Source organism: Microcebus murinus, chromosome 8 (assembly GCF_040939455.1).
Source record: "Microcebus murinus isolate Inina chromosome 8, M.murinus_Inina_mat1.0, whole genome shotgun sequence".
In the NCBI taxonomy this organism is placed as follows: domain Eukaryota; kingdom Metazoa; phylum Chordata; class Mammalia; order Primates; family Cheirogaleidae; genus Microcebus; species Microcebus murinus.
The window spans coordinates 321,348-336,410 of record NC_134111.1 but is presented as its reverse complement, the minus strand read 5'-3'; the positions used below and the strand labels follow the sequence as shown (position 1 = coordinate 336,410).

At 64.0% G+C, this 15,063-nt stretch overlaps 4 pseudogenes; all 4 read left to right on the top strand.

Annotated features, from left to right (window-relative positions):
- The first annotated feature begins 829 nt into the window (after positions 1-829).
- On the top strand, positions 830-938 carry LOC142872621 (uncharacterized; annotated as a pseudogene).
- A 3,450-nt stretch (positions 939-4,388) lies between these two features.
- On the top strand, positions 4,389-4,497 carry LOC142872710 (uncharacterized; annotated as a pseudogene).
- Positions 4,498-7,945: 3,448 nt separating this feature from the next.
- Positions 7,946-8,054, top strand: LOC142872709 (uncharacterized; annotated as a pseudogene).
- A 3,450-nt stretch (positions 8,055-11,504) lies between these two features.
- On the top strand, positions 11,505-11,613 carry LOC142872620 (uncharacterized; annotated as a pseudogene).
- Positions 11,614-15,063: the final 3,450 nt, after the last annotated feature.

Genomic DNA, 15,063 nt, shown 5'->3' with positions numbered 1-15,063 from the left:
CCGGTGCACTCATTAGTGAAATGACCTCAATGACGCTGGAATCCAATATCTAATCGCCGATTGTTAGCGAGTCCACACGCCAGGGTGGTCGGGGTCCAATGCAGCCCCGGCCAGGCCCAGGCCCCTTGGACTGGGCCACAGGAGGACACAGAGGAGGGTCCCGGCCCCCACGAAGCGGTGCCGGCAGTTCTCCAAGGGCTCGGGGGTTTTCCAGAGGGAGGAGATGGAGGGGACTGATTTCTTCAGCGCCCCACAAACCACGCCACCCCACCCCACCCATGGGACACATCCCGAGAGAGAGAGAGACGCCCCATACACTCGCTCCCCTCCCCCGTGCGCTGTGCCCCAGCCCTGGCCCGGGGGAACAGGCGGCCGCCCGACCACAGGGTGGGGGGAGCAGCTGAAAGGGGTTGTGGGGGAGGGCGGCCCCTGGCTGGGGTCAAAGGGCGAGCGCCCCGCCCGCCCGTGCGCAGTCAGCGGCGCTGGGGGTGGGGGCGGGGAGGTGAAGGAGGCCAGGCGAGGAGAGGAGGGGGGCTGGAAGGTCTCCACCTTGGCGGGTCCAGCCGTGGAGGCGCATCTTGTGTGAGTGTGAGTGAGAGACTGAGTGTGAGTGTGTGTGTATAGAGAGACAGCCCCCAACCCCGGCCCGCCGCTCCCTGCCCGCCCCGCCTGTCATCCCCGTCCCTGGGAGCCCGCCGGACCCGGCCGGCGAACTCAACAGGCCCGGCCCGGCGCGGGTCAGCGCCGGCGCGGGGCCTGGGGCGGGAGGAGGCGGCGGGGAAGCGCAGAGAGGCTCCGCTTCTTGAGCGGGGCAGGGGCGCCCTCCGCCGTCCACGGCCACACCACCCCGAACGCGCCCGATCTCGGAAGCTAAGCAGGGTCGGGCCTGGTTAGAACTTGGATGGGAGACCGCCCGGGAATACCGGGTGCCGTAGGCTTCTTCTTCTTCTTCTTTTTTTTTTTTTTGCCTCTGGTTCTGTCGCGTTTCTGGGAGTGCGGGGGCGGCCCCGGGTGGGGGTGACCCCCACCCTCAGCGCCCGCCGCGGTGCCTGGCGCCCCAGCCCGCACTGTGGGGCCTCCTCTTGTCCCGAGCCGCGACACCGCCGCCACGCGGCAGCATGCGTGGCTTCTGGACTGTCAGGTCTCAGACCAAAGGTCTGCTCTGTGGGAACCGACACGCTGGAGGAAACCTTGAGAGTCTGAGAGGGGAGGGAGTTGCAGAAGAAGGCCAGGATGTCATTTTGAGGGAGTATGTGACCAGAACTCGTCCCGTTGCTTTTGGGGTTCTATGGGCTACACGCAGGAATCTTTGGTGGTGGCACCTGATGTTGGGGGATCCGGAGTCACACCCAGACCTGCTCCACAGGCCTCCTTTGACTTTTCTCTTCGGATTCATTATTTTTAAAAAGTGTCTCTTATCTCTAGTATTGCATTTTCTTTTCTCTCTCTTTTCAAGCAGATGATGGGAGTCCAAGTATTAAGGTGACATGTGTTGCCCGTGCCCCCCTACCCCCTGTGTTCTTATTCATTTACCTCTCATGTTGTTCCAGCGTATTGTGGGGGCACCAATGTTAAGGTCGGGTACATCGCCCTCTCCCCGCCACCCCCCTCGGGTCAGAGCTTCAAGTGCGCCCATCCCCCAGTGGGTGCGCACCCACCCCGTTCCTAAGGGATGTGTATGCCCATCCCCTCCCCACGCCCGCCCGACACCCACCCGATGAAGGTGATTCCTCTGTGTCCACTTAGGTGTCCATCGGTTCGTACCCATTTGCCGGTGAGCGCGAGCACGTGGTGCTCGTGTGTCCATTCTTGGGATACCTGGCTTACTGGAACGGGTTCCAGCTCTGGCCAGGAGAACCACGAGAGGTGCCCTCTCACCGCTGTTCCTCACAGCCGAATAGCACTCCGTGGTGTCCACGCGCCACATTTTATTGACGCACTCGTGGGTCGATGGGCACTCGGGTCACTTCCAGGTCTTTGCGATTGTGACTTGTGCCCTGACTCTAACCCTAACCCTTACCCAGCCCGTCTCCTCCTCGGCCCCTGCCTGACTGACTCCTTCCCGCCCGGCCTGTCACCTGTCACCTGTCACCGTCCTCGGCCCCTGCCTGACGGGGCTCCTCCGTCGCCTGGGCCTTCCAAGGGCTTGGTGTGGACGCTGCTTCCAGGACGCCCTCCCAGGAACCCGGTAGCAGGGTGGCCGCAGCGTCTCGCGCAACCCAACCGTCCGCCTGCCGCCCTCGCTAAGTGGCCTGCGGGGGACGTGCTCCCGCTGTGCCGCGGGGGCCCAGCCTGGTGTCTTCTCTGAGGCCCCGCGGCTGCCACTCCCCGCAAGGGGGGAGCCGCGGAGGTGGGGACCGGCTCCTCATGGGGACGTACACCCAGCTCTCCACGTCGGATTCCGGGGCTCTCTGTCCTGCCAGAAGGCCCAGCTGGCCTGCGGGTCCTTAGAGTGGCAAAAACATCCGAAAACTGAGATTGAGGGTCCGGTGGGTGTCTGCACTTTTGTGCTGGGCACCCCAGGGAGGCCCGGGGGCTGGCTGGACAACGCGGTCTGCTGGGCTGGGGGGGGGGTTTGGAGGAGCAACTGATGCCCTTTGCACTTTGGGTAGCAAGTGTCTGAGGTGTCTCTGGGCCCTGCGCCATGTGGGGGCGGGGGCGGGGGCAGGGTGGGAGGAGGAGGAGGAGGAGGAGGAGGAGGAGGAGGAGGAGGCGGGAAGGGCCGTGGCCTGCAGTCGTGTTCCCCGGGGTGGCACAGCATGTGGCTTCTTCCACGGGCTGCTTGGCCTGGGCTCCCTGCACCTGGGCCTTTGGAGGACTGGCCCTGTGCTTGCCAACACTTCCTGCAGGGACCCAGAGCTGGGAGGTTGCATCTCTCAGCCCTGGGTCGGGCAGAGCCCCAGCGGGCCATGCCCACAACCTCTCTCAGCACGGGTCCCCCAGAAGGCTCCTTTGGGACCAGGATTCTCTTGCGGGTGACTCTTTAAGGTCTGGCCCCTGGATGGAGGGGCACCAGGAGTAGAGGAGCAGGAAGGGGAAGGGGGTGGCCATGCGAGGGGACACTTTCAGGCCAAGTCCCAGCTTCAGCCTGATCCTCCTAGGAACCCCGGGGTGGACATCACACCTCCTGGTTGCCCCGCTCTGAGACAAGGAGCCGGGCTTCGCATTCCCACAGCAGCCAGTCGTGGGCTGAGGACACCTGGGGCGTTGGGAACTCCCTGGCTTCTCCTTGGTTTAACATCTGGAGCTGCTTGGGAATTGTGCCGCCACACACACCCGAGTGCAGGTGTCTTCTGCACAGACTGCGGGCCTCGCTCTTCTGAATGCCGCTAGCTCGCCACCCACCCACGGGTGAACCTGGTCAGGGTGCTTTCTCTCAGGGGCAGACTCTGATCCGGGCGGGCTACCGGTGTGTCTCTGTTTGCTCCTTTCTTTCTTCCATTTCGGGAAAGGCTTCCCTACTGGGTGTGGAAATCTCCTATGCCTTTCCTCGCCTATTCTGTCAGCTTTCAAATTCTCTTTCAGTTGCCACCCTCACAGATGGATTAGGAAACTCTTTCCGGTGCACTCATTAGTGAAATGACCTCAATGACGCTGGAATCCAATATCTAATCGCCGATTGTTAGCGAGTCCACACGCCAGGGTGGTCGGGGTCCAATGCAGCCCCGGCCAGGCCCAGGCCCCTTGGACTGGGCCACAGGAGGACACAGAGGAGGGTCCCGGCCCCCACGAAGCGGTGCCGGCAGTTCTCCAAGGGCTCGGGGGTTTTCCAGAGGGAGGAGATGGAGGGGACTGATTTCTTCAGCGCCCCACAAACCACGCCACCCCACCCCACCCATGGGACACATCCCGAGAGAGAGAGAGACGCCCCATACACTCGCTCCCCTCCCCCGTGCGCTGTGCCCCAGCCCTGGCCCGGGGGAACAGGCGGCCGCCCGACCACAGGGTGGGGGGAGCAGCTGAAAGGGGTTGTGGGGGAGGGCGGCCCCTGGCTGGGGTCAAAGGGCGAGCGCCCCGCCCGCCCGTGCGCAGTCAGCGGCGCTGGGGGTGGGGGCGGGGAGGTGAAGGAGGCCAGGCGAGGAGAGGAGGGGGGCTGGAAGGTCTCCACCTTGGCGGGTCCAGCCGTGGAGGCGCATCTTGTGTGAGTGTGAGTGAGAGACTGAGTGTGAGTGTGTGTGTATAGAGAGACAGCCCCCAACCCCGGCCCGCCGCTCCCTGCCCGCCCCGCCTGTCACCCCCGTCCCTGGGAGCCCGCCGGACCCGGCCGGCGAACTCAACAGGCCCGGCCCGGCGCGGGTCAGCGCCGGCGCGGGGCCTGGGGCGGGAGGAGGCGGCGGGGAAGCGCAGAGAGGCTCCGCTTCTTGAGCGGGGCAGGGGCGCCCTCCGCCGTCCACGGCCACACCACCCCGAACGCGCCCGATCTCGGAAGCTAAGCAGGGTCGGGCCTGGTTAGAACTTGGATGGGAGACCGCCGGGGAATACCGGGTGCCGTAGGCTTCTTCTTCTTCTTCTTTTTTTTTTTTTTGCCTCTGGTTCTGTCGCGTTTCTGGGAGTGCGGGGGCGGCCCCGGGTGGGGGTGACCCCCACCCTCAGCGCCCGCCGCGGTGCCTGGCGCCCCAGCCCGCACTGTGGGGCCTCCTCTTGTCCCGAGCCGCGACACCGCCGCCACGCGGCAGCATGCGTGGCTTCTGGACTGTCAGGTCTCAGACCAAAGGTCTGCTCTGTGGGAACCGACACGCTGGAGGAAACCTTGAGAGTCTGAGAGGGGAGGGAGTTGCAGAAGAAGGCCAGGATGTCATTTTGAGGGAGTATGTGACCAGAACTCGTCCCGTTGCTTTTGGGGTTCTATGGGCTACACGCAGGAATCTTTGGTGGTGGCACCTGATGTTGGGGGATCCGGAGTCACACCCAGACCTGCTCCACAGGCCTCCTTTGACTTTTCTCTTCGGATTCATTATTTTTAAAAAGTGTCTCTTATCTCTAGTATTGCATTTTCTTTTCTCTCTCTTTTCAAGCAGATGATGGGAGTCCAAGTATTAAGGTGACATGTGTTGCCCGTGCCCCCCTACCCCCTGTGTTCTTATTCATTTACCTCTCATGTTGTTCCAGCGTATTGTGGGGGCACCAATGTTAAGGTCGGGTACATCGCCCTCTCCCCGCCACCCCCCTCGGGTCAGAGCTTCAAGTGCGCCCATCCCCCAGTGGGTGCGCACCCACCCCGTTCCTAAGGGATGTGTATGCCCATCCCCTCCCCACGCCCGCCCGACACCCACCCGATGAAGGTGATTCCTCTGTGTCCACTTAGGTGTCCATCGGTTCGTACCCATTTGCCGGTGAGCGCGAGCACGTGGTGCTCGTGTGTCCATTCTTGGGATACCTGGCTTACTGGAACGGGTTCCAGCTCTGGCCAGGAGAACCACGAGAGGTGCCCTCTCACCGCTGTTCCTCACAGCCGAATAGCACTCCGTGGTGTCCACGCGCCACATTTTATTGACGCACTCGTGGGTCGATGGGCACTCGGGTCACTTCCAGGTCTTTGCGATTGTGACTTGTGCCCTGACTCTAACCCTAACCCTTACCCAGCCCGTCTCCTCCTCGGCCCCTGCCTGACTGACTCCTTCCCGCCCGGCCTGTCACCTGTCACCTGTCACCGTCCTCGGCCCCTGCCTGACGGGGCTCCTCCGTCGCCTGGGCCTTCCAAGGGCTTGGTGTGGACGCTGCTTCCAGGACGCCCTCCCAGGAACCCGGTAGCAGGGTGGCCGCAGCGTCTCGCGCAACCCAACCGTCCGCCTGCCGCCCTCGCTAAGTGGCCTGCGGGGGACGTGCTCCCGCTGTGCCGCGGGGGCCCAGCCTGGTGTCTTCTCTGAGGCCCCGCGGCTGCCACTCCCCGCAAGGGGGGAGCCGCGGAGGTGGGGACCGGCTCCTCATGGGGACGTACACCCAGCTCTCCACGTCGGATTCCGGGGCTCTCTGTCCTGCCAGAAGGCCCAGCTGGCCTGCGGGTCCTTAGAGTGGCAAAAACATCCGAAAACTGAGATTGAGGGTCCGGTGGGTGTCTGCACTTTTGTGCTGGGCACCCCAGGGAGGCCCGGGGGCTGGCTGGACAACGCGGTCTGCTGGGCTGGGGGGGGGGTTTGGAGGAGCAACTGATGCCCTTTGCACTTTGGGTAGCAAGTGTCTGAGGTGTCTCTGGGCCCTGCGCCATGTGGGGGCGGGGGCGGGGGCAGGGTGGGAGGAGGAGGAGGAGGAGGAGGAGGAGGAGGAGGAGGAGGCGGGAAGGGCCGTGGCCTGCAGTCGTGTTCCCCGGGGTGGCACAGCATGTGGCTTCTTCCACGGGCTGCTTGGCCTGGGCTCCCTGCACCTGGGCCTTTGGAGGACTGGCCCTGTGCTTGCCAACACTTCCTGCAGGGACCCAGAGCTGGGAGGTTGCATCTCTCAGCCCTGGGTCGGGCAGAGCCCCAGCGGGCCATGCCCACAACCTCTCTCAGCACGGGTCCCCCAGAAGGCTCCTTTGGGACCAGGATTCTCTTGCGGGTGACTCTTTAAGGTCTGGCCCCTGGATGGAGGGGCACCAGGAGTAGAGGAGCAGGAAGGGGAAGGGGGTGGCCATGCGAGGGGACACTTTCAGGCCAAGTCCCAGCTTCAGCCTGATCCTCCTAGGAACCCCGGGGTGGACATCACACCTCCTGGTTGCCCCGCTCTGAGACAAGGAGCCGGGCTTCGCATTCCCACAGCAGCCAGTCGTGGGCTGAGGACACCTGGGGCGTTGGGAACTCCCTGGCTTCTCCTTGGTTTAACATCTGGAGCTGCTTGGGAATTGTGCCGCCACACACACCCGAGTGCAGGTGTCTTCTGCACAGACTGCGGGCCTCGCTCTTCTGAATGCCGCTAGCTCGCCACCCACCCACGGGTGAACCTGGTCAGGGTGCTTTCTCTCAGGGGCAGACTCTGATCCGGGCGGGCTACCGGTGTGTCTCTGTTTGCTCCTTTCTTTCTTCCATTTCGGGAAAGGCTTCCCTACTGGGTGTGGAAATCTCCTATGCCTTTCCTCGCCTATTCTGTCAGCTTTCAAATTCTCTTTCAGTTGCCACCTTCGCAGATGGATTAGGAAACTCTTTCCGGTGCACTCATTAGTGAAATGACCTCAATGACGCTGGAATCCAATATCTAATCGCCGATTGTTAGCGAGTCCACACGCCAGGGTGGTTGGGGGGCAATGCAGCCCCGGCCAGGCCCAGGCCCCTTGGACTGGGCCACAGGAGGACACAGAGGAGGGTCCCGGCCCCCACGAAGCGGTGCCGGCAGTTCTCCAAGGGCTCGGGGGTTTTCCAGAGGGAGGAGATGGAGGGGACTGATTTCTTCAGCGCCCCACAAACCACGCCACCCCACCCCACCCATGGGACACATCCCGAGAGAGAGAGACGCCCCATACACTCGCTCCCCTCCCCCGTGCGCTGTGCCCCAGCCCTGGCCCGGGGGAACAGGCGGCCGCCTGGCCACAGGGTGGGGGGAGCAGCTGAAAGGGGTTGTGGGGGAGGGCGGCCCCTGGCTGGGGTCAAAGGGCGAGCGCCCCGCCCGCCCGCGGGCAGTCAGCGGCGCTGGGGGTGGGGGCGGGGAGGTGAAGGAGGCCAGGCGAGGAGAGGAGGGGGGCTGGAAGGTCTCCACCTTGGCGGGTCCAGCCGTGGAGGCGCATCTTGTGTGAGTGTGAGTGAGAGACTGAGTGTGAGTGTGTGTGTATAGAGAGACAGCCCCCAACCCCGGCCCGCCGCTCCCTGCCCGCCCCGCCTGTCACCCCCGTCCCTGGGAGCCCGCCGGACCCGGCCGGCGAACTCAACAGGCCCGGCCCGGCGCGGGTCAGCGCCGGCGCGGGGCCTGGGGCGGGAGGAGGCGGCGGGGAAGCGCAGAGAGGCTCCGCTTCTTGAGCGGGGCAGGGGCGCCCTCCGCCGTCCACGGCCACACCACCCCGAACGCGCCCGATCTCGGAAGCTAAGCAGGGTCGGGCCTGGTTAGAACTTGGATGGGAGACCGCCGGGGAATACCGGGTGCCGTAGGCTTCTTCTTCTTCTTCTTTTTTTTTTTTTTGCCTCTGGTTCTGTCGCGTTTCTGGGAGTGCGGGGGCGGCCCCGGGTGGGGGTGACCCCCACCCTCAGCGCCCGCCGCGGTGCCTGGCGCCCCAGCCCGCACTGTGGGGCCTCCTCTTGTCCCGAGCCGCGACACCGCCGCCACGCGGCAGCATGCGTGGCTTCTGGACTGTCAGGTCTCAGACCAAAGGTCTGCTCTGTGGGAACCGACACGCTGGAGGAAACCTTGAGAGTCTGAGAGGGGAGGGAGTTGCAGAAGAAGGCCAGGATGTCATTTTGAGGGAGTATGTGACCAGAACTCGTCCCGTTGCTTTTGGGGTTCTATGGGCTACACGCAGGAATCTTTGGTGGTGGCACCTGATGTTGGGGGATCCGGAGTCACACCCAGACCTGCTCCACAGGCCTCCTTTGACTTTTCTCTTCGGATTCATTATTTTTAAAAAGTGTCTCTTATCTCTAGTATTGCATTTTCTTTTCTCTCTCTTTTCAAGCAGATGATGGGAGTCCAAGTATTAAGGTGACATGTGTTGCCCGTGCCCCCCTACCCCCTGTGTTCTTATTCATTTACCTCTCATGTTGTTCCAGCGTATTGTGGGGGCACCAATGTTAAGGTCGGGTACATCGCCCTCTCCCCGCCACCCCCCTCGGGTCAGAGCTTCAAGTGCGCCCATCCCCCAGTGGGTGCGCACCCACCCCGTTCCTAAGGGATGTGTATGCCCATCCCCTCCCCACGCCCGCCCGACACCCACCCGATGAAGGTGATTCCTCTGTGTCCACTTAGGTGTCCATCGGTTCGTACCCATTTGCCGGTGAGCGCGAGCACGTGGTGCTCGTGTGTCCATTCTTGGGATACCTGGCTTACTGGAACGGGTTCCAGCTCTGGCCAGGAGAACCACGAGAGGTGCCCTCTCACCGCTGTTCCTCACAGCCGAATAGCACTCCGTGGTGTCCACGCGCCACATTTTATTGACGCACTCGTGGGTCGATGGGCACTCGGGTCACTTCCAGGTCTTTGCGATTGTGACTTGTGCCCTGACTCTAACCCTAACCCTTACCCAGCCCGTCTCCTCCTCGGCCCCTGCCTGACTGACTCCTTCCCGCCCGGCCTGTCACCTGTCACCTGTCACCGTCCTCGGCCCCTGCCTGACGGGGCTCCTCCGTCGCCTGGGCCTTCCAAGGGCTTGGTGTGGACGCTGCTTCCAGGACGCCCTCCCAGGAACCCGGTAGCAGGGTGGCCGCAGCGTCTCGCGCAACCCAACCGTCCGCCTGCCGCCCTCGCTAAGTGGCCTGCGGGGGACGTGCTCCCGCTGTGCCGCGGGGGCCCAGCCTGGTGTCTTCTCTGAGGCCCCGCGGCTGCCACTCCCCGCAAGGGGGGAGCCGCGGAGGTGGGGACCGGCTCCTCATGGGGACGTACACCCAGCTCTCCACGTCGGATTCCGGGGCTCTCTGTCCTGCCAGAAGGCCCAGCTGGCCTGCGGGTCCTTAGAGTGGCAAAAACATCCGAAAACTGAGATTGAGGGTCCAGTGGGTGTCTGCACTTTTGTGCTGGGCACCCCAGGGAGGCCCGGGGGCTGGCTGGACAACGCGGTCTGCTGGGCTGGGGGGGGGGTTTGGAGGAGCAACTGATGCCCTTTGCACTTTGGGTAGCAAGTGTCTGAGGTGTCTCTGGGCCCTGCGCCATGTGGGGGCGGGGGCGGGGGCAGGGTGGGAGGAGGAGGAGGAGGAGGAGGAGGAGGAGGAGGAGGAGGCGGGAAGGGCCGTGGCCTGCAGTCGTGTTCCCCGGGGTGGCACAGCATGTGGCTTCTTCCACGGGCTGCTTGGCCTGGGCTCCCTGCACCTGGGCCTTTGGAGGACTGGCCCTGTGCTTGCCAACACTTCCTGCAGGGACCCAGAGCTGGGAGGTTGCATCTCTCAGCCCTGGGTCGGGCAGAGCCCCAGCGGGCCATGCCCACAACCTCTCTCAGCACGGGTCCCCCAGAAGGCTCCTTTGGGACCAGGATTCTCTTGCGGGTGACTCTTTAAGGTCTGGCCCCTGGATGGAGGGGCACCAGGAGTAGAGGAGCAGGAAGGGGAAGGGGGTGGCCATGCGAGGGGACACTTTCAGGCCAAGTCCCAGCTTCAGCCTGATCCTCCTAGGAACCCCGGGGTGGACATCACACCTCCTGGTTGCCCCGCTCTGAGACAAGGAGCCGGGCTTCGCATTCCCACAGCAGCCAGTCGTGGGCTGAGGACACCTGGGGCGTTGGGAACTCCCTGGCTTCTCCTTGGTTTAACATCTGGAGCTGCTTGGGAATTGTGCCGCCACACACACCCGAGTGCAGGTGTCTTCTGCACAGACTGCGGGCCTCGCTCTTCTGAATGCCGCTAGCTCGCCACCCACCCACGGGTGAACCTGGTCAGGGTGCTTTCTCTCAGGGGCAGACTCTGATCCGGGCGGGCTACCGGTGTGTCTCTGTTTGCTCCTTTCTTTCTTCCATTTCGGGAAAGGCTTCCCTACTGGGTGTGGAAATCTCCTATGCCTTTCCTCGCCTATTCTGTCAGCTTTCAAATTCTCTTTCAGTTGCCACCCTCACAGATGGATTAGGAAACTCTTTCCGGTGCACTCATTAGTGAAATGACCTCAATGACGCTGGAATCCAATATCTAATCGCCGATTGTTAGCGAGTCCACACGCCAGGGTGGTCGGGGTCCAATGCAGCCCCGGCCAGGCCCAGGCCCCTTGGACTGGGCCACAGGAGGACACAGAGGAGGGTCCCGGCCCCCACGAAGCGGTGCCGGCAGTTCTCCAAGGGCTCGGGGGTTTTCCAGAGGGAGGAGATGGAGGGGACTGATTTCTTCAGCGCCCCACAAACCACGCCACCCCACCCCACCCATGGGACACATCCCGAGAGAGAGAGAGACGCCCCATACACTCGCTCCCCTCCCCCGTGCGCTGTGCCCCAGCCCTGGCCCGGGGGAACAGGCGGCCGCCCGACCACAGGGTGGGGGGAGCAGCTGAAAGGGGTTGTGGGGGAGGGCGGCCCCTGGCTGGGGTCAAAGGGCGAGCGCCCCGCCCGCCCGTGCGCAGTCAGCGGCGCTGGGGGTGGGGGCGGGGAGGTGAAGGAGGCCAGGCGAGGAGAGGAGGGGGGCTGGAAGGTCTCCACCTTGGCGGGTCCAGCCGTGGAGGCGCATCTTGTGTGAGTGTGAGTGAGAGACTGAGTGTGAGTGTGTGTGTATAGAGAGACAGCCCCCAACCCCGGCCCGCCGCTCCCTGCCCGCCCCGCCTGTCATCCCCGTCCCTGGGAGCCCGCCGGACCCGGCCGGCGAACTCAACAGGCCCGGCCCGGCGCGGGTCAGCGCCGGCGCGGGGCCTGGGGCGGGAGGAGGCGGCGGGGAAGCGCAGAGAGGCTCCGCTTCTTGAGCGGGGCAGGGGCGCCCTCCGCCGTCCACGGCCACACCACCCCGAACGCGCCCGATCTCGGAAGCTAAGCAGGGTCGGGCCTGGTTAGAACTTGGATGGGAGACCGCCCGGGAATACCGGGTGCCGTAGGCTTCTTCTTCTTCTTCTTTTTTTTTTTTTTGCCTCTGGTTCTGTCGCGTTTCTGGGAGTGCGGGGGCGGCCCCGGGTGGGGGTGACCCCCACCCTCAGCGCCCGCCGCGGTGCCTGGCGCCCCAGCCCGCACTGTGGGGCCTCCTCTTGTCCCGAGCCGCGACACCGCCGCCACGCGGCAGCATGCGTGGCTTCTGGACTGTCAGGTCTCAGACCAAAGGTCTGCTCTGTGGGAACCGACACGCTGGAGGAAACCTTGAGAGTCTGAGAGGGGAGGGAGTTGCAGAAGAAGGCCAGGATGTCATTTTGAGGGAGTATGTGACCAGAACTCGTCCCGTTGCTTTTGGGGTTCTATGGGCTACACGCAGGAATCTTTGGTGGTGGCACCTGATGTTGGGGGATCCGGAGTCACACCCAGACCTGCTCCACAGGCCTCCTTTGACTTTTCTCTTCGGATTCATTATTTTTAAAAAGTGTCTCTTATCTCTAGTATTGCATTTTCTTTTCTCTCTCTTTTCAAGCAGATGATGGGAGTCCAAGTATTAAGGTGACATGTGTTGCCCGTGCCCCCCTACCCCCTGTGTTCTTATTCATTTACCTCTCATGTTGTTCCAGCGTATTGTGGGGGCACCAATGTTAAGGTCGGGTACATCGCCCTCTCCCCGCCACCCCCCTCGGGTCAGAGCTTCAAGTGCGCCCATCCCCCAGTGGGTGCGCACCCACCCCGTTCCTAAGGGATGTGTATGCCCATCCCCTCCCCACGCCCGCCCGACACCCACCCGATGAAGGTGATTCCTCTGTGTCCACTTAGGTGTCCATCGGTTCGTACCCATTTGCCGGTGAGCGCGAGCACGTGGTGCTCGTGTGTCCATTCTTGGGATACCTGGCTTACTGGAACGGGTTCCAGCTCTGGCCAGGAGAACCACGAGAGGTGCCCTCTCACCGCTGTTCCTCACAGCCGAATAGCACTCCGTGGTGTCCACGCGCCACATTTTATTGACGCACTCGTGGGTCGATGGGCACTCGGGTCACTTCCAGGTCTTTGCGATTGTGACTTGTGCCCTGACTCTAACCCTAACCCTTACCCAGCCCGTCTCCTCCTCGGCCCCTGCCTGACTGACTCCTTCCCGCCCGGCCTGTCACCTGTCACCTGTCACCGTCCTCGGCCCCTGCCTGACGGGGCTCCTCCGTCGCCTGGGCCTTCCAAGGGCTTGGTGTGGACGCTGCTTCCAGGACGCCCTCCCAGGAACCCGGTAGCAGGGTGGCCGCAGCGTCTCGCGCAACCCAACCGTCCGCCTGCCGCCCTCGCTAAGTGGCCTGCGGGGGACGTGCTCCCGCTGTGCCGCGGGGGCCCAGCCTGGTGTCTTCTCTGAGGCCCCGCGGCTGCCACTCCCCGCAAGGGGGGAGCCGCGGAGGTGGGGACCGGCTCCTCATGGGGACGTACACCCAGCTCTCCACGTCGGATTCCGGGGCTCTCTGTCCTGCCAGAAGGCCCAGCTGGCCTGCGGGTCCTTAGAGTGGCAAAAACATCCGAAAACTGAGATTGAGGGTCCGGTGGGTGTCTGCACTTTTGTGCTGGGCACCCCAGGGAGGCCCGGGGGCTGGCTGGACAACGCGGTCTGCTGGGCTGGGGGGGGGGTTTGGAGGAGCAACTGATGGCCTTTGCACTTTGGGTAGCAAGTGTCTGAGGTGTCTCTGGGCCCTGCGCCATGTGGGGGCGGGGGCGGGGGCAGGGTGGGAGGAGGAGGAGGAGGAGGAGGAGGAGGAGGAGGAGGAGGAGGAGGCGGGAAGGGCCGTGGCCTGCAGTCGTGTTCCCCGGGGTGGCACAGCATGTGGCTTCTTCCACGGGCTGCTTGGCCTGGGCTCCCTGCACCTGGGCCTTTGGAGGACTGGCCCTGTGCTTGCCAACACTTCCTGCAGGGACCCAGAGCTGGGAGGTTGCATCTCTCAGCCCTGGGTCGGGCAGAGCCCCAGCGGGCCATGCCCACAACCTCTCTCAGCACGGGTCCCCCAGAAGGCTCCTTTGGGACCAGGATTCTCTTGCGGGTGACTCTTTAAGGTCTGGCCCCTGGATGGAGGGGCACCAGGAGTAGAGGAGCAGGAAGGGGAAGGGGGTGGCCATGCGAGGGGACACTTTCAGGCCAAGTCCCAGCTTCAGCCTGATCCTCCTAGGAACCCCGGGGTGGACATCACACCTCCTGGTTGCCCCGCTCTGAGACAAGGAGCCGGGCTTCGCATTCCCACAGCAGCCAGTCGTGGGCTGAGGACACCTGGGGCGTTGGGAACTCCCTGGCTTCTCCTTGGTTTAACATCTGGAGCTGCTTGGGAATTGTGCCGCCACACACACCCGAGTGCAGGTGTCTTCTGCACAGACTGCGGGCCTCGCTCTTCTGAATGCCGCTAGCTCGCCACCCACCCACGGGTGAACCTGGTCAGGGTGCTTTCTCTCAGGGGCAGACTCTGATCCGGGCGGGCTACCGGTGTGTCTCTGTTTGCTCCTTTCTTTCTTCCATTTCGGGAAAGGCTTCCCTACTGGGTGTGGAAATCTCCTATGCCTTTCCTCGCCTATTCTGTCAGCTTTCAAATTCTCTTTCAGTTGCCACCCTCACAGATGGATTAGGAAACTCTTTCCGGTGCACTCATTAGTGAAATGACCTCAATGACGCTGGAATCCAATATCTAATCGCCGATTGTTAGCGAGTCCACACGCCAGGGTGGTCGGGGTCCAATGCAGCCCCGGCCAGGCCCAGGCCCCTTGGACTGGGCCACAGGAGGACACAGAGGAGGGTCCCGGCCCCCACGAAGCGGTGCCGGCAGTTCTCCAAGGGCTCGGGGGTTTTCCAGAGGGAGGAGATGGAGGGGACTGATTTCTTCAGCGCCCCACAAACCACGCCACCCCACCCCACCCATGGGACACATCCCGAGAGAGAGAGAGACGCCCCATACACTCGCTCCCCTCCCCCGTGCGCTGTGCCCCAGCCCTGGCCCGGGGGAACAGGCGGCCGCCCGACCACAGGGTGGGGGGAGCAGCTGAAAGGGGTTGTGGGGGAGGGCGGCCCCTGGCTGGGGTCAAAGGGCGAGCGCCCCGCCCGCCCGTGCGCAGTCAGCGGCGCTGGGGGTGGGGGCGGGGAGGTGAAGGAGGCCAGGCGAGGAGAGGAGGGGGGCTGGAAGGTCTCCACCTTGGCGGGTCCAGCCGTGGAGGCGCATCTTGTGTGAGTGTGAGTGAGAGACTGAGTGTGAGTGTGTGTGTATAGAGAGACAGCCCCCAACCCCGGCCCGCCGCTCCCTGCCCGCCCCGCCTGTCATCCCCGTCCCTGGGAGCCCGCCGGACCCGGCCGGCGAACTCAACAGGCCCGGCCCGGCGCGGGTCAGCGCCGGCGCGGGGCCTGGGGCGGGAGGAGGCGGCGGGGAAGCGCAGAGAGGCTCCGCTTCTTGAGCGGGGCAGGGGCGCCC